The 20,498-nt window shown below is 35.0% G+C and overlaps 1 long non-coding RNA gene across 1 annotated transcript in view; it reads left to right on the top strand.

Moving 5' to 3' along the window:
• The window catches only part of LOC122356097, a 35,795-nt gene extending 27,942 nt beyond the window's left edge, over positions 1–7,853 (top strand). Inside the window, exon 3 of the long non-coding RNA XR_006252281.1 lies at positions 7,567–7,853. This is a non-coding gene — a long non-coding RNA (uncharacterized LOC122356097). The remainder of the gene's footprint in view (positions 1–7,566) is intronic.
• The last annotated feature ends 12,645 nt before the right edge of the window (positions 7,854–20,498 follow it).

The raw sequence follows: 20,498 nt of genomic DNA, 5'->3' as shown, positions 1-20,498 counted from the left end.
GCAAGTGTATGTAAAAAAAGGGTGTTTTCATAGTGATGCCATAGAAGAACTATTTTGGGGTCCCCAAACAATTCCTAAAGCCTATTCACACCAAGAAAGATAACTATATTCGCATATTCACTATTGAACAGCAACGGTCTCTTCATAAAAGGCATGTTACTTAAGTGTAATGGATGGCGATTGGCTGTCAATGTTTAAAAGTGATTCTTAAAGTGGCTCCTGCGATTTCGTTCTTTTGTGCAGTTATTGCTGTAGTCATGGTGTAGATGTTTAGAGCCAGATTCACTAACAGCTTGCATCAGCGGAAACCATTATTTTGGAGTTAAAATAATACTACCATGTACTAAAGACATGCAGTGAAGAATTAGCACTGAAAAGCGTTGAATTAGCATTGACAAAGTTATTATTATGCTTTTATATTGCTGGTATTTGCGCCTATATTTAACGCCCCCCCAAAAAACATGTCTTAAAGCAGGCGGTAATTTGCTGTTTTTGGTAGATTGCACCGGTCATTATGGAAATGTTCTGTGTTCTTTAATGTGCACATTGTCAGTAAATCACACACAGAATTTTCCCCTCCCAAAGATAATTTGCCCTGTTTAGTGAAGCCGTCCACTGGAATGATTTTTAAAACTATGACTTCTTTAAAAACATCATCATCATGTGAACAGGCCTTTAAAATAACCATTTTGATTTAGAATTCTATAAGGAACCTTATATGCACTGAAAGGTTTCCACGGATGTTAAAAGTTCTTTGTGGAAATACAGATGCTAATTAAGAACCTTTAGTGTAGCGTACCTTCTCTTCACATTGTCTGGCGCTCACTGCATCTCTGTTTGTGTTGTTGTGTCATATCGATTGCAATATATATATATATATATATATATATATATATATATATATATATATATATATATATATATATACTACAACTGCTGTAACGTGTTTGGTCCTTTGACCTAAAGGGTTTAACCACCTTGCACACATGCCTCTGGTCACAGTTACACCCAGAAAAGTGTGCATCATAATTAAAACCATAAGACTTGAAGGATGAGATACTCTGGCATTTTTTTGTGCATATTTGTGGCTGATTGGGAAAGCGGCAGACAGAATCATCTGCTTTTCTCAGCGCCGTGCGTCCTCAGTCCTCTTATCATCACGACCTCACTGATCGAAGACTTGAAGACTAAAATACCTGCTGTGGCTGGAACAAAAAAAACATTGCAGAGCTATAGAAGTTGCGGTTTTAAATTAGTTTATTTGTAATTAATTCATTTTATTCATTCTTTTTGTCATGTTTTTCTTTTTATATGTCTGCAGTATATATGACACTTTGCACAACAAAGAAGAAGAAAAATGCTACAGTCTGAGACTGATAGTCAGCCTAATATTGTGACTAGACCTGTTTGTTTTCATTTGTATTAAATCATATTTCAGTGCTCCGTAATCAGTTTAGCTCTGATCTCCAGATGAACTTCTAACGAGATCCACTGGTTCTCATTTCAGGGCAAAAGGCAAAGAATGTTAGAGCACATTTTATTTATAATGCATTTTCTTTAGTCTGAACACTGTAACAGTCTGAACAGTGCCAATTAAAACATGTGCTATGTGTGCTACTGATAATATCACAAGAAAAATAAGGTGTGCATGCATGACAAATATTTTTGCTAAACTTCAATTTACAAATTCGGTTTACAAATGAAATGATTAAATCTGTTATTATAATTAATGTTTATCAGGCAGTCTTCCTTTATGAGCATGTTCAAGTACATTAAAAAAAAAAAAAAAAAAAAAATATATATATATATATATATATATATATATATATATATATATATATATATATATACAAAAGCTAGAATCATTGTGTATTTTTATAGATTATATAAATAGCTATTTGTATGATTTTTTTCTTTAAATCATCAACAAAGAAATGGCATTAAATACGTACTTGGTTCATGACATATAATGTTTATAAAATTTAACCATTTTCATGATGACTTAACTTTACTTTTCCCCAGATTATAACGATCTACATTTAAATATTGTGGTGAGCGTCATTTATCACTGGATATGAGTATTAATTTTGCTGTTTTTTGAAAAATCTTTGGGCGAAATTAAATTTAGATTTGAATTTGCTTCAGCCTCATTTTGTGCTAAACAGTAGACATGCTTAAAAGCAATAACAAAAGCATCTCCGTTAACTTTGTCCTTATTGGCTGCAGATGTTCAGTGTTTTATTTTGTCTAAATTGTTATTTGTTTTGCTGGAAAGCCATGCTGTCCTATTTAATTCTAACATGCGTTTGCTGTGTTTTACCAGTGAGGGCATGTCACATAGCTGCAGTATTAGAGAGCCTCTTGATGAAATATGCCTTTAACCTTAGTACAAGAACACCTTGTGTTCTCGACAACACTGCACTGCTTTTACATGATGACATGTTTTTTTTTTTTTGTCTCATAATGACAAGTCTTTTGTGACTTACTTTTAGGGTTCTTGCTCTTTCTTTCTTGTTTCTGTATCGTACAGTATTTTATGTTTTCTCTCTTTAGCCTTAGCATTCTGACCTGAAGAAAACCTAATTATTAAGCAATCCAACATGGTTTGAGGAAATCAAAGAGCGTCTTGTGCATCAATGAAAAGAAACCCAACCTTTTATACAAATAAGTTCATGGTCAATGTCACAAGACTTTGTTTATTTGCTTAGTAAGCAGGAAAAATAGTGCTAAATATCTGTTATTCATATTTTCATTGACATCTGAAAAACCTTTACGAAGGGTTGTTACGAAGAAAAGGTGCTCATTGGCTTTCAAAACACAAGGATGTAGATTGCTTTTCTTGTTCTCACAGTTCTTTTTCAGCGACTGTAAAAAGAGGAAATTATTTGCATATTTATTTCATCACTGAGCATTTGTTGTGTTTTTATTTTGTTGATGTTCCAGCAGGTTTTTCAGGACCGTTTAAGCGAATCAAGTAATCACAGGTCGACACTTCGAAATTCAATACAAATGGGTTTGTCTGGGTCAGACCCTGATGGGGGAACAGTCAACACGAGTGCCATCAAACCATGTGTTTCTGGCTATCTTGCGGCATCTGGATCCAATTTCCGCCTTTCGTTCGGTCGCAAAAAGCGAAGGGAAGCTTATGCCATGAGTCACTGCCCTGAGGCATTTTGTTCGGTGGCTAGCCGTGTACACGGGAACCAGTTGTAAAGCCAGCCATTGTAATCTCCTCTACTCTGAACACAAACCCAAGAACTGGCCTGAGGTTGGGGCCGTGTTTTTTTCCCACACTTGAACCACCATGAGACTCCTCAGTCTGGCTTGGGTGAGACAGACAGCTGGAGCTTACTGTTAACAGGCCTCTCTCTCTCTCTCTCTCTCTCTCTCTCTCGTGCGCTGATAATCACCAGATGGTCGATAGTGAGTCTAGGTCTTTACCTCATTTGTCCTCTCCAGAGGTGCTCTGATGTATTTTAAGGAGCACTGAGAACACTTTTTAGATGCCAGTTACATAGAGTGGAAAGCATTTATTGAGCTGCCTTGCCTTCATAAGGAAGGTCATTCACATAGCTTCAAATAATAATGGTAATGACAATTTTGATATTATAACTCATACTGAGCATATTGTTTTATGTGTCACAGAAGAAAATAAAAAATAAAAAAAGGCTAAATTGTGGCTAAATTATGCCACAGAATATTTAAATGAAATGAAATGAAATTCTATGTTTTATTTATTTTGTGTGTGTGTTAGAGTGAGCTATTTGGTGAGCTATCCATATTCATTATGTAATTATTATTTGTAATTATAATTAATTATAATTATAAATTAAACAGTAACTTGCAAATTAACTTAGAAGTTAATGTAAACTAAACAAGACCTTTTCCAATGAAAAATAACAAAAGAAGAATTTTAATTAATATCTGTGCACTGTAAAAAATGACCATGATTTTAACTGTAAAAAAACTGAAATTGAATTTTTGCAATGTTGTTAAATTCATATTTATTGCATATTTCAGTTTAATGAGTCTCACTATGATGGTGTTCATTCTTGTGTGAATGACACAGAGCACCTTTATATGTTCATATTTAAAAGCTAGATGGGCTTTGTGTCTTTCACATCACCACTAGTATTTAGTTGTTATTTTAAAGGTACAAAACATTTAAGTACTGTACTGGGTTGGTATATTAACATTATATAAGAAATTATGGTATTTAACTGTAAATTTAACATAAAACCGTAAAACCTAAAATGTTGTTACCATATTTTTTGCACTTCAGTTTTTTTTACCGTATATTTTACATATTTTTTTTTACAGTGTGATGACACTGATGTTCCTTGCTAATTTTAAATGATCTGTCTTTGATAACTGAGTTTCAACATTTCTGTACATTAAAACTGTTTGTCTGTAATGCTGTTGCAAAAATTTCCACCTATTTCACACTCATTGACATGTCTAAGTCCTTCCGCAGCTCGTTTGCTTCAAACTGACAATTCTGTCAACATTTACCCTCCCTTATATTGAGTGAAACTTGCATTTTCCCATGGAACACAAAAGGAGTCAACGTGCTCATATTTTCCATATAATGAAAAAGTATTGTTATCACTGACTGTCAGGTTCAGTGCCAATTTAATTAGTTTTTTTTTTTTTTTCATTTATTTATGAATTATTTAATTAAAAGCATTTAAAGATTAACTACTCATTTATCTAAAATGAGTCTTATTAAATCCATTTGTATACTCAAATAATTGTAGTAAATTCATATATATATATATATATATATATATATATATATATATATATATATATATATATATATATATATATATATATATATATATAAATAATACACAAAGTGTATTAACATTTATTTATTTGTGTGTTTAAAATGTTTATTACTCCTTTCATATATATATATATATATATATATATATATATATATATATATATATATATATATATATATATATATATATATATATATACACAAAGAATAAAAATCACGTCTAAACATGTTGGAAATGGTTTGAGCATCATTTTAATTTAACATTCTCCATTTACCGCTTTTAAATGAGATTGTGAAATTGTGAGTGACATGACTTGTTGTAATTTAAAACAAGAGAGTGTGTGTGTGTGTGTGTGGTGTGTGTGGGTGGGTGTGTGGGTGTGTGATCCAAGTTCAAATCCTGTTGGCTTATTCTCTTTTTCATTGCATAACTAAATACGTTCAAATTAGAAGACCAATTACAACAAATCAGTTCAAACTAATTATTTTTGTTAAAAAGGCTTAATTTAATTGTGCAAAAATAGTTCCATTTAATCTCATTTTTGTCTTTCATTAAAAAAGAAGCAATGAACACCATCAGGGTGTAAACGATTACATAATTTGTATTTCTGGGGCACCTATCCCAGTTCATTCAATTTTTGTAAAATCACTCCACCTGTTTTAGATAATGGCTTCCACGTTTAAAACTGCATTTGAAAAGCATTTCTTGAATTGAACTAATTCCAATTATTATCATTTCAGTCTTTGACATTTAACAACAACATTTGTTTGAACAAGATCCTGGTGCGTTTGCTGTTATGTTTCAGATGTGTTTGGGTTCTCTCTCTCTCTCTTACCACAGTAGCGATGTGCTGAGGGACTAAATGTAGCTTTAGGACCTAAGTGTGAAAACAGCTCCGTTTTCATTGCCTGTCTGTTTTCCTCTCTTTCTTTTGTAATAATGGCTGCCTCACTGGTGTTGAAAACTTCTGGTGTGTTGAGAGTAACTGTGTGTTCAGGCCTTAGACCGGCTCTGTCCACAGCTCTGGAAATGACCTCATTAGTTTTCACATCCTATGCATTGTGAGTGATGGAGAGGGTAGTGATTGAGACTATGGATTTAGCTCGCATGGTGGGTGATGTGGTTCCTCCATTTCCTGTTTGGTTGTTTAGCGATGTGGGGTTTTGATAGTTGCTAATAACAATGAGTCATTTCAAAATAAACCTAAAGTCTTTCAATTTGAAAAAATCTGCGATGCCCTGCGTGCCACAGAGGTGCCTGTTAGTCTGAGGACTGCAAAACCTGTATATCTTTTATACTGATGTTAGTATATATTTATTAAATAGTGTGGTTCGGATAATTTTATACAAAGTTATATCCGTTTTTTTTTTTTTTGTATCCGACTTTATTGAAAAAATGTTGATTAAAATTAATAAGTAAAAAAAAATTTGGTCAGTTAGAAGTACATATTTCAGTCAGAAGTAAATTTGCTGTAATATATGTTGATTTATAACTTTGCAGACATTTCCATAACCTATAAAAAAGCAGTGAAGATATGAAGATATACCTGTCAATATATAGGTAAAACACCTGGAAAATAAATAATTAAAAAAATAAATATATATATTACAGTGTGTCTTTGTATGTAAAAGTTTATATGTAAAGAAAGAACATTTTTATGGAAGAATATCTTTTTTTATGGAAGAACTCTCTTTTTTTTGAAGAATATCTCTTTTTAATTAAAAAAAGCCCCATACACAAGCAGTTTTGCACTGAAATGATCACTTGTTTGAAATACACAGTAAAATGTACTAATTTAATGTTACTTTAATAGTGCTTTACCATGCAGCTTTAAAGCATGACAGCGTCTATTCGCATTAACTTTCATTATATTGAAAAGAGTCGCAAGGATATTCTTCAACAAAAGAAGAAAAGTCGAACGAGCTTTGGGTCGATAAGTAAAGTGAGTAAATACCGACGGGATTAGAATTTCTGGGTGAACTTTTCCTTTAAGCAATGGGAAAAAACAACATTAAAAAGACAAGTTCAGTCAGACCACCGTGCGCATTTGACAACGGTGCATGGTTTATTATTTTAGGCTGCTTAAGTCTTTCTGATTCCCTCCTCCCTTCACTTCATTTGGGTTAATGTCCTCCTCTGATTTCCATATGAGTCATTTTGTGGTTTTGGAAACAGGTCAGTATCTGACTGTAGCTCCCACTAGAGAGTGGAAATAGAGTTAGGGTAAAGACTGGCGTGTTATGGGTGGGCAGAGGGGAGTACACACAGTAGCCTTGATGCATCTGCGCTCACGGTTGAACTCAGGGGTGGTTTCCGCAGGTTCCCGGTTGGGGTGCTGGGGGGTGGATGTGATGATAGATAGCATAAAACAAGAGAGCCCGTTTCAGGTGAATGATAGCCTCATTTGCCCTTTTGCTGAGAGCTGGATTTATCGAGCTCGGCTTTTCCAGTCGCTGCTCTCCTCTAAGAAGCTTTTGTTGTTCTAAAACACGATCGTTAATCTTTGATCATCTAAGAAAACAATTCTAAGAAAAAAAATCCACTGCAGATGGACATCAGGTATTCGTTTTCTTTATTCGCAAACCCTTAAATGACTTAAAGAGAAGATGAAATGAAAATAGCAAAGAGACATTCATACAAAAGTAATATAAATAGTAGCATTAATGTTTATAAATAAACTAAATATAATAACAATATATTATTATAATGAATACGAAATAAGGGATTTTCTTTTTTGGTTTTCAAAAGTGCCTTTTTTTTTTCTTCCTACCTTCAGGCAGAGTGGTATACGGAGGTCTAGTAAGCTGCTTTATCTGGGATGGATCACTGTCATCATTACCATGCAATCTTGGCAGCCACCGCACTCAGGCGGCTCATTCATTTACTCCTAATTGGGGATCCAAGGTGGGTGCCAGCTGTGGAGATGCAGAGTACTGGGGGTTTTTTTTGATGTGCATCAATAAACACTCCCTCATACAATATTGCAAACTAACAGAAACCAGAACGTGATGCTGCTTTCTATGCCAGTGATCATTACTGTAAGTTCACTAGAGCCTCTCCAGACTCCCCTTGCAACTGCATTCTTGTTTTACACAGAAATACATAGCATGATGACATTTTTTTGATGGTAGAAACCATGAATTACAGATTTTTTAGAATATGATAATGTCAGATTAAAAAGTTTTCATTAAAAGCAGATTAAAATCTGTACTTGTCACAATTTCTTTTCTTTTCTTTTATTACATTAGAATTTTTTTAATAAATATAATGTTTTTAAAATAAAATTTTACCAAATAATTGTTTACAATATTATACTTTTTTGTTTATTTAGTTTTACCTTTATTGTATTTAATTGTATTTAATTATAATAATAATAATGAAATATAAAAAAATATGTCATTTAAAGTAACACTTTGTTTTGTTTTGTTTTGTTTCTTTTTGTTTTGTTTTTGTTTTTGCCCAGTACTGCTGCATGGTTGTGGTAACCACTTCAAACAGGTGTCACTGACGCATATGGGACATTCTGTCCCCATTTAAACCTCGGAAACGGTAATTGTTCCCAGAACATTAGGGAATAACTGTGTGTCAGTGCGTGCAAGGAAGAGAGGAAAGTTGGAATCAGCCCTCAATATTAGACTTTGGCAACGTTCTCTCTCTCTCTCTCTCTCTCTCTTTCTTTTTCTCTTCCTGCACTTCTCTCTGGCCTATGTGGAATAAATTATGTTCAGCTTTGGTATGGGTTACCCAGTCCTGATGAATCATAAGCTTGTGATTTCAAAATGTAAAAATATCACAAAGAGCTACATTGTTACAACAGGCAACCCCCACTTCACGGACAGCAAGTTTTTTTTTCTTTATTTTGTCTATTATTTCCCTTTCCATGCAGTAAATCAATGCTAGTGAATGTAAACCAGTTTAGAAGTCGCATGTTATGAAACCCATGAAAATGTCATATTATTCCACGCGGATTTACGACAGCTGTAAATCCTGTTGTATGAACGGCCGTTAAATAATCAGTTGACCAGTGTACGGAGTTCTGAACTCTTTACGATTTCACTACGTAATCAGAAGCGCGATTAACCAAATGAAATCAACTCATTTGTCAGGCGCATTCCGCACCCATAGTTTCTTCATCGCTTGGCCATTTCCCCGCACAGCTCTCTAGATGGCAATGAGACTGGGATGCCAGGCCGGGCTGGAAAAGCCATCAGGCTGAATGTTTGATCCAGACTGGCGTAAGTTTCATTTTTTTTTAATGGCCAATTGAACGGAGATTGAAGCGAACAACCCGCTGTACATTTTTAGGGTTTGCAAACACAACCGAGTTTAGCATTCCCATTCCCAGACCTTTCAGGCATTATGGGATACTTGAAGCCGGGGGATGATCAAGGCGACTCTGCATCATGTTGCAGGCATGGCTTCCTTCTCTGAGAACCTTTGATATTAGTCACTGACCGGATGAATGTGTCTCTGGAGAAAAATAGTTTTAGTTTCCCAGATTTTACGGGTGTTTATTGACAAAAGTTTGTATTTGTTTAAAAATGACTTTGTTTAGAGCATGAAATGTAATGCTTTGGGAATGGGTTTTTATCAACGTGACGCTAAAGTGATGTTGAATCACATGATTAGATGCGCTGTTTATTCAGAATTTAGATTTAGATGTGTATTCCTCTGTTTGCGGAAAGTTTAAATTAGAACAAGGATGAAGAGCATGTGATATTTGTTTTTTACCCTTTGTTGTTATTTTTTTTTACTTCCCTTGTCATTGTTACAGGTTTCTGAGAATCATTACAATCAAATGCTGTTTGCATTACGTTACTAAACAGAGAAAGCAGAACTTTATACATAGCATTATAACTAAACAAATGCAGTTAAAAAATGTCTTTCAAGTGTTAAAAAACCCCCAAAACACACTCACACACATATATAAATATATATATATAATATGTATTTCTTTAATAAAAATAACAGAACTGTTATATATTATAATAACATATTTTATTCATGCAGTTCCTGCGATGGCAGAGGCTGAGAGACTAGCTGTCTACAGTATTTCACAACTAGGTTATTAGTCAACCATCGTGACCACATTTCTCTAACTATCCGTCTTTTCCTGCAAAGCCATGTAACTCAGCACCTGCAAAGTCTTCACAGACATGTAATTGCAAACAATTAACTGATTATTTATATCACCAGGTCTTGGGAAACTTAATTTATCCATCAATGATTGCATTAAAAGGCATCATCTTTCTTTTAATGACTCCTCTTTTAGAGCACAGAAAAATTAGGTTTGGCATCATATGCATAATGTGCGTCTACACCCGGACTAAAAGCATTATCAGTGGGATCAGGAAGAGAAGGACAAGAGGGTGTTTTCAAAAGCATGTTTTTGGTGATTCACACCGCTGAATCTCTCGCCGAGGTACGGGGATGATGAGCGCTATTTTCTCTCATGGCCATTTCCCCTCAAAATCTTGCTGCTTTCAGCAAAATAGCCCTTTATCTTAGAGCGTCAGGAGGATGTCTTGTATTAGGCGACGTTCGTTCTTGAAACAGTGTGCTTGTGGGCAAAAGCAGCAAGTGAGTTGAAACTACTTTTAGCTCGACCAGTTTTCATTGTGTACAGAACTAACAGGATTTGGCGTTTCATTTTCTAAATGTTGTTTTTATTCCCTGAGAAAATAGGTTCTAGAGAAAAAGATAGTTTGGGTGTGGAAATCGTAGTGGCAGCAGCATCAGACTGCTGCAGAGAAACTGGTTGAGTTAGTGTTGCCGAGGGTGCAATCTTGATGACTTGTCAAGGGGTGTAACCTCAGTGACTCAGATGTGAAGTATGTTCCCATTCAAGGTGAATGAGTCACTGGGTAACAAGAATACTGCTCCTTAAGTGAGCACGGCTCATATTCTCCCATGCTTTTTTACTCTAACGAGAACGTTCAAAGGAGAACTAATTATTTATGAAGGAGCTTTGGGCCAAAATATTGCAGTATAGATTTGTTTTTTAATTTATTTATGAATAAGTTTTCATCTGGAGGTCTAAACAAGTATGAATGATGCGTGTAAGAATATAGTGTGCAGCTGTGAAGCTGAAATGATTACATATTAAACAATGTGTGCAGCTGCATGAGTGATGAAACTATCAGAGCAGTAAATAGAAAGCAAGGCATTCAGGGTTTTTTTTTTATTTATTTTTTTTTAAAGCACAGCACTGCTTCTGAAAAGGTGCGTATTTTTGCATTTCATACACTGAAAAAATATTAGGACAGAAATTGCACAAAACATTGAATTAATGGGGAGTATAACGACTGGAATACACTGAAGCAATGGTGCAGAAAAAAGCAAATGTCATAAAGTACAAAGAAACTCAGAAAGTCATATATATATATATATATATATATATATATATATATATATATATATATATATATATATATATATATATATATATATATATATGATATTTGTGCTGTCAAACAATTAATCACTTCCAAAATGAATGTTTTTCTTTGACACATGCAAACTCATCAAACATATGCATGTATATATTTAAAAACATATTTTGTTTATATATTACATTTTATCTTTAATCTAATTATATAAATACATTAATGTATACACATGTAAATAATTTCAAGACACTGCAAGTGTGTGTATTTATATATATATATATATATATATATATATATATATATATATATATATATATATATATATATATATATATATACTTCAATATTCTTTGTTTGATTTGTACATTTTAAAAAAGCATTTTTAAGCACCTCATGTGGTCCAGCACTACAAAACACAATAAATGAATCTTAATGTCTGCAAATAGCGCATTTCTGCAGTGCCTTGGCATATGAAAACCTTGCCTTGTGCACGATGCCTAAAGTGCAATTCAGTCCGCTCCATACAAATAAAAATTGAATGCTTGGTGGGAAACTAAATAATGCATCAACTGGGCAAAAATGATTGTGATTCACTTAATCCAGAGGGCACAAGTCACGCAGCTCATAATGAGACGCCGTAGTGAAGTACAATAATGACTCACACAGGAAGGAACAAACAATGATCCGTGAAGTATGACTCCCCTCCATTCCACAGCACGAATTCAACCAGCAAATACATAAAAACAACAATCTCTAGATTATCATGCAAAAAGGAAGAAGCAGCGGTAGCTCTGATTTCACCGGGCTCGGTAGGAGGCCGTGCAAAAAAAAAAAAAAAAATCTTATATAAAGTTATACATGAATTTGATCTCCACTGTCATAAGAAACTCAATTACATGAAAATGTGTCTGTGCGTGTGCGAGAGCTCAGGCAGCGGTCGTTATTGATGTGAAGAGGAGTGTCGTTTTCAGCGATACGAGACATGCCTTTCTTAAGACTGCCTGACAAACATTATTAATCATTCCCTGCATTTAAAACCTATTGTCCTTAGTATGTGAAACAGTTGGAGGCTGTTAAATGTCAGCCGCTGTGGCACCTTTAAATAGTCTGCTTAAGACTTACTAGAATAATTAGGAGGATATGCACTGGCTGAATAAATAGGTTTTATGTGCACATCAGGCAGCTATCTCTGTTCTGCAGTTTAGGTGCCTGACTTCGCCCCGCTTTTCTACCGCGTGTACAGAAGTCTAAAGCACATTTAATGAACGAGCGCTGATATCTGTATGCACACTGTAGGAGCTAATATTATCTACTTGAGAGCCATATGAAATGATATGAAGTGTGTAAATAGATAAAAAAAAAGGTGTTTTAATCCCTACTCAAGCACAGAAATTGGCTTTATTTGCAGGCAGTTATTTGCCAAGAAAACGTTTGTCTGAAATTCTATTATAAATCAGAAGTTTGGGTTTAGATTATTGTTGTTTTTCATTCGTTCGTTTTTCTTTTAATTCAGTCAGTTCTTTAGAAATGTTTATATCCTGCAAAACCGTACACTTATCAAAATATGTCATATTTAAATGAGCCTTGAAATGTCAACAGCAATTTTAGAGCGGACTTTCATCGAGGCAAACAGGTAAAATTTCTGTTGTTGGCTTAACCTCGATTTGAGTTTACTGAATTTATCGCTTCTCTGTGTTTAATGAGTCATAAGCGCACAAAAGTTGCTTTTATTCCATGCTGCTCCTGCAAGAGAGGCTGTTTTGAAAATACATTTGGCCTATTTTTGAAATTATATTAATTAGATTTCTTGGAAGAGGATGATAGAAAAAGGACCCTCATAACATCTGTTTATTACTGAAATATAAAGACAGCCAATCTCTTAATTCAGGCCATAACTAAAACCCAATTTAAGAAAATTCTGGTCGCTGGATTGTTTTTCAAATATATTGTTCTGATATTTTATTTTATTTTTGGTTTCATACAATAAAAATAACATACAATTAATTAATTTCCTACATTAAATTAATTCCGTACAATTAAAATGACTAAACTTTACGAAATGTAATATATATTTGTTTTAATCGAGAAGCCTTCAGTCTTTACTCATTTAAAGCTTTCTTAGTTGTAAACCCTTTCGATATGAAATGCCAGAAATTCATTAAAAAAAACATTTTGCATCTCATTTTTTCTCTGGTAAATTCTTTAAGACTAACATAAATTTAAGTCCAGAAAAACAGGTGTGTGCCGTTCTTCTCAGTACACCCAGATGGAAACCTGGAGTAATTATTATACTATCAAAAATAATGGCTGAAGTGCCGCGGTGCTATTTATCATCTCAACGAGCAATCGAACACTGTAATTTATTTGCTGTGATTATGTCGCTTTGTTCTTTTATAAATGGTAGCCGGTGTCCGTTTAGTGACTTTAACCACAGCATAAAGCTTTTATTAGAAATTTCGCTACCTGGGCCGTAGCCATAGCAGAGCGCTTGTTTCCACGCACTGCCCGTATTCCAAAGCCGTGTTTGTTTTTACTGGAGATGATGGTGGCGTTGTTCTGAAAAGGCAGTCAGGCACATTTTAAGCCGAATGGAAGGGGTCACTGAAGAACATCTCTCCAGCTTTGAGAGGAAATCCACTGCCATGGTAAATCTGTTCACCATTCCTCGCTACGAGTCCAGCTGCTTTGTCACATCTTTTAGAGCGCTGTTTAATTTCACGACTCAAAAAACTTCTGTGGAGAAAATTCAGCTGGCAAGGAAATGTGAAATTTGCAGCAGACTACTATAATTACTCGACTCCTACAGATGCTTGGCAACGAGTGTGAGATTTGCTTTTGTGAATTAGCATCCAAGGTTAACTTCTGTCGATTGTGATAGACAGCCATTTTTATGTCATCTTTTTCAAAGGGAGTGTCGTAAAGGATGATAACTAGAAAATCCAACGCCCACTCGACAGCCTCATCCATCCCCCATTCTTTTCCGTGGCAGGCAGTTGTCCGTGTCTGACGAGCGCCTAGACGAGCGTGTTTGTGCTAGACTGAACGGCTGCATTTTAAGTGTCTCTTGGCAGACACACTGCAAATACCTGCGCCAGGTGGATCGGTAACCCCGACACACACACACATACACACACACACACAGATCAGGTGCCACTGCAAGCACTAGAATTCCTAACACGGTCAGTATGGAAAGGGAATAATAGCCTAGGTTTAGAGTAGGGTTGCAACTAATGATTGTTTTGCACTGAAGCACTAAATATTTTAGAAGGAATGATCGTGCTCTCTTTATTTTATGCTCAATCTGAGTGACGGGCATGTCTGTTATTACAGCCTCATGCTTGTTTGGTGTTAAGACACTACCTTCTTAAAAAAAACAGAAAGATTCCAGAAGGAATTTTGGTGAAGCAATGATATAGAAAACATTTTTTTCCTGTATGGATTACTCCACACCAACATTTTTGTAATTAATTACTTACCCGTAAGATCCAAACCTGTAAAAGCTTTGTTAGTCGCACTGCAATTTAAGATATTTTGGGTGAAAACCAGGAGGCTTGTGACTGTCCTATCGCTATGTTATGAAACTATGAGAATATACGTTTTGTACGGAAAGATAGCAAAAAGAAGGATTTTATTCAACAATTTGTTACTGTGGTGTCACCGTAGCACCATTTTGGAGAGTATCGAATCGTTGAATAAAATCATTATTTTTCTTTTCTTTCCATACAAAACATTCCATACAATTTTCTCACAGGAAAGTTTTCATTTCGGGATGGAGTAACCCTTTAATGTAACAAAAATGTTAGTATTTTAAAGAAACTTTCTCCACTATAAATGCTAGTATGTATTTATTATATTGCATTATATTGCGTGTTATTATATTGCATTAAAGTATTTTTACATTTAATTATTTATTATTGTTATTATTATTATTATTATTATTATTATTATTAATAATTTTTTTTTTACTGTAAGTGATGTGATGGACATTTTCCATGCACAGCAGACAAACCTAATTGTTGATAATGATGTTTGTCACTTTTTTTATTATTATTGATGAACTCTATGCATAATTAATTTAAAGTTTAGCTGGTGTGTCTATTGCAAGCATAGTATAGGAAAATCGTGAGAAGCAGTTTTCCACGGTAGGAAAAAGGGCAATACTGCTTCTGGAGCTCATTACTAAAACATTACACGTAATATACTGTAGTTGATTTAAGTTCAGTTAGCAGTGTATTCATTATATTAAAAACTCACTATAAAACTATGGCTCCAAGTACTGTGTTAATATGAACCAATTTTCGTACTGAAATAGTTTTAACTGTTTTTTGTGTGAGTGATGTGTTTAAAGGTTACAGGAAATGTCTGTAAACTGGAAGCAGGAAACTGATCGATACCTTATCCGTTCTTCTACAGAATTTTAGTTTACGTTTTATTTCTCATGCAGGTAAATGCGCATCCTCTAGCAACATTTTAATGTACTTATAACAACAAAGAAAGTGTTTAATACCTAAGTTAGACAGTAGTAATGGAGTAATGTGCCTTCAGGGGGCGCACTATTAATTTTACCTCAAATAAACCTGCAGAAAGAAAAACAAACCTCCTTCTTGCCATATGTACATACTGTTGTGTTTGGGACCATATGGGCGAGTTTATTTTTAGTTGGGTGAACTATTGGGTTTCATTAAGGCTGCTGTGAGGGTCCCAGACGGCCCGCCTCGGTAAAGACCACGCAGTGCCAGAGGCCGAGAGTGGTTTCCTGCTCGTGTTGTGACGCAGAGCGGTGGAGCACACATGCTTACATACACACCATCTCTCACACACAAAGAGCGCGTAGAATGGGTTCTTTGTGCTGCTGTGGTGCCATGTCTCTGTGCTGACAACATTTTTCCCCTTCAAAGACCAAATCCAACACGACTCCAGCTGCCCCAGTTCTCTCCGTCTGTCTGTTCGGGCGGGCGAAGAAAAGGGTCTGGAGTCAGGGAGACGCTTAGCTTTAAACACTTTACTTCAAATTGTCTGCTCTGCCAAAACGGTAGCTGTGATTAGACACTGCAGGGTGTTCTAATACACACGAGTCCCCCACAGGTGTCAGCTATACGGGTTAGAGGTTTTCCAGACCAGCCGCGTCCTGCGTCTCTGATTGCTGCTCAAAGCTTGGAAAATTAGACATCTTAAACGTTCTTGCCCTTTAACACCATTTGAAAAATATTCCCTACTGGGTGAAAGCAATGATATAAATAAAGATGGAAAAGCTCCTCCATGTAGATGTTTGTTCTCATTTACCTCCCCCAGTATTGCTTGCGTCTTATTTTTAGGCGTCTCTGACTCTCTGCTTCCCTCTTAGGGCACAGAATGGAATTGCAGAGCTGGTTCTTCAATGTATTTGCAAAAAATTATTGCTGCTGACAAATCTCTGCCAGTGAATAAAATGCCGTAATGCTTGCTAATAGAGCAAATAGTCAAATAGATTGAAATAGAATGTAAACGCTCACAGAATTTGAAATGCGGTATACATACATACATACATACATACATATATATATATATATATATATATATATATATATATATATATAATAAATGTACTACTATTTAAGTTATTTTCAACCAGAGAGAGTTTTATTGTGCTCATATACAGAGGTAATTTCTATTATTCCTTTTTATAAGTTTAGATTTATGATATTTATTAGATTATGTATCTATTGCATGTATCTCTTATCGCTTCAAACGTTTGTTATATTCGAACGTGAGTGCCCTGTTAATTGTGAATCAGAGCTGCGACACGCTGTAATCTCGCCGGCGTGCTGTCACGTGGTTCATGGAGCTCTCAATAGTTTCAAACAGCTTCGCACTTTCTTATGTTTGAGTGGGCTTAAGTAAGAAAGACAGCAGCCTCATTATGTTTGCAGCAATTTCTAGTGATTGTTAACCAATCATGTGCATTGATTGTATTGATAACTAGGCTGACGTTTCATTTTGTGATTGGAGGTGATAAAGAGACAGCAATAATAATATTATTTTAATATATTTTAATATGTTTATTATATTACAATTAGCAGATAAATAAACTCTTTCTTGTATACCTTTAGGTATACCTTGTATACCTTCACTGAATCTCATTCAACTTCCTACAAGGAGGGAAAAATTGCAGAAAGACTCAAAATGTAATAATATTATAACTAACTGGTTATGATCGCTATCAATGTGTTTCTCACGTTATCTAATTCTAAATTATAGCAACTACCTGCTGTCTAAAAATAAAACAGTAACTATAACGTGTTTCATAAAATAGCTACAGGTACTTGCTAGATTTCCGAGAGGTAAACTAACGCGTTAAAATGCCCAAAACTGCTGTATTTTCCTCAACTTTCTGATTCGTGTGCTTGACTGAAATGAATAGACTTCAATAGACTGGAACTATTGGCTGCTCCATGACACTATTTACTGCTGCATTCCTCAGTTCCTATGGAAGCCTATGGGAGTGTCGCAACCCGTTCTCAACGGCTCCGGACATCGGGATATTCTGCCAGAATTCCAGTTTGAAGCGAACTTATACGTTCCATTAAAAGTGTATTGAAGAGTGCAAAACATGAATTTAAATTGGATTTAGTGAAGTAAACATCGGAACATCTTTTGTGTGGTACAAAATCAAAATCCTCTAGTTTATTTCTATGTAACTGATTACTGCAATAGCTGATTACTGACCCGTTTTCTGAATAATACAAACTCAATTATATTACAATGTTTCTATGTATAGAGTTGTGTGCTAAAAAGAATAATAATTATATTCACAATGTAGAGTAGAAGTAAAAGGGAGATTTCAGCATCAAACAAGATATAAAAAGATGTTGGATATCACGCAGATGGTTTAGTAAATGTCTCAAATTAATTTACATATTTCACAGGAAATGAATGTGTTATACTGTCAAGAAACCTTAGCGGGGACCGTAACTGTTCGTAAAAGAGATTGCATGACCAAAAACGGTCGACAGGAAAGAGATGATTTTGCCTGCCGTGTTCTCACTCTGGAAGTGAACAGGGACAGGCAGGGGAGCACTAATGATCTTTTTTCTCAGTCGTCTTGGCTGTCTGTTGTAGCCTATTTTTGTCTGATTCGGTCGCTGAGACAAACGAGACAGCTATAGACGTGCACAGACTCAGTGCCTGCTGAGCAGAACTGCATCAGAAGCTCCTGCGGTAGGTTTAACTTCCTCAGCTGCTGAAGGAAGTACACGCTATGTTGAAGCTTTTTACATCAATATAAGTCTCCCACAGGCTCCGGGAGATTGAATCCAGAAACCTGAAGGACACTGCTGACAGTGATGTTGAGTGTGTCGAGGAGTTACCGTTGGAGCGCTGAAATCTAGTACTAACCATTCAGTAATAATAATTTATGATTTAGAAATAAAAATGTTATTGCTCTTCATAAATTCTGCAAGAATATGGTGTACAAAAGTGAAAAAAAACAACTTTTTCTTAGCATAACCATATTTTCCTCTGCAAGCGGTATGTTTTAATTTTTACTGCAATGTAAATGTATCAACATCAAATTCCAAGCACGCTCAAACACTTCAGTGGCAAGGGAGTGCACTGGAGAGTGATTACAGAGGCAGTCTCTCTGTGCCCATCGAGATGTCTAACCTCTCAATATATGCTTTGAAAAGAAAAAATTCTGATAAGTGTTTACCCCAATACAAGTGGACAACCTCATCGTGTCTGACATAAAAAACTTTTTTAGAAGAGAGCAGGAATAAGTGCGGCATTCAATAAATGTGAAATCTAGGTAATGCATAGTTTTCTTCTGAAGAAAAATTTTCTTTGTTTTTGGCAATAAATCATATCTTACATAAATGTAAACCTTTTGTTTAATTTAGAGGTACAGATTAGCATTTCAAAGATACAAATGTTTTATTACTTTTGCTATGTCGGTGAAGTGTTGGTTTAAAATTACTGCGATATTTGTCGCAATATTTTTACCCATTTACAAAGTTTATTAAATTGTGTATTCCATGTGTTCTCTTATGTGAATATTATTATATTATATTATATATAATAAAACATTTTCACTGATTATTGCATTTATGTGGCACCGCTGTCAGTTTTACAGAATCTGTGTTAGGAACGTAACATCAACCTTTACCTAGTTTATATGTTTTTGGCATGAATAAATTATAAAAGACACTGAAAACTGCCGGTGACATTTTAAAGATGTCTGAGGCGAAATTTCAATGGTTTGGGCTAATTATTTTCTGAATAAATTAGCTAGATAGCTTCTTTATGAGTGTAATAGAATGACTCATTGCGTCTCACAGTTTTCAAGTGAATTAAACTATTGCAGTGCCTCTGCTCTGTTTACTGACCTTAGACCAATGAGAGGACAGATGCTAGTTTAGCACTTTGAAATAGCAGGACTGATTACGCACTTCCTGCCCCTTTTCCCACTGATCAAGATAATAATTGGCTGCCTGTGTAGGTGGCACCATGGGGTTATTTCCATGCTATTAGTCCATCAGTCCAACTGCTTGATTTTGCCTTGCCATTTCTCAAAGCAATACACTCTACATGGTAATTAAAGACGCATTATGCAGCGAATATTAAATATCTGTTTGATGTCACCGGAACAAGCCAAAGAATTATTAATAGATTTGGCAAATTTATTTATGCAAATTCGCGTTCGCTTAATAAAGTTCAGTGATAATCCATTTGAAAACTCATTTGTAGATACCAAAAAAAATCTAAATGCACGCTGTATTGATTATAAGATCTTTTAATAGACAGGACATTTAGACACAAAACGGTTCAGTCTCTTTTACATGTATCCTACAAATCCATAACTGAATAAATCCTTCCTAAACAACCGAGGAATATGGAAATAAAACGGGCAAAATAGGAAGAAGACAAACAAAGCTACTCAAGTCCAGTCAGATTTGAATTCATTAAGGCATTTATAGAGCTAACAGGACCATGCTTGTAGGATACTGAATAATTTATTAATGCCAAGGTTAAACCGACAGCACTTCAAGAAAAGCTTTTAGCTACTTAGCTCTGCTTGTCAAAACATTTCACAAATGCTAATGATAAGACATCTATTTCTGCTTTAGACAAAAGTAATTAAGCAAGCTTTGCTTTAGCGCACGCTAACAAAACAAAATCACACTTAATTCCCCTTTGAATTCGTTCTCACTTAGCATGGTAAATAAATCTACCCTGTAGACACGTTGTATTGCCATTTGTGAATGAAAGACCCATTTTACCTCAATTATTACATCAAAATGATGGGCACATTCGGAAAGCTTTGGAGGATGGTATTCATTTAATA

Source organism: Puntigrus tetrazona, chromosome 2 (assembly GCF_018831695.1).
Source record: "Puntigrus tetrazona isolate hp1 chromosome 2, ASM1883169v1, whole genome shotgun sequence".
NCBI lineage: Eukaryota > Metazoa > Chordata > Actinopteri > Cypriniformes > Cyprinidae > Puntigrus > Puntigrus tetrazona.
Note: the sequence above shows the minus strand (reverse complement) of the source record. Positions and strands in the feature narration are given on the sequence as shown.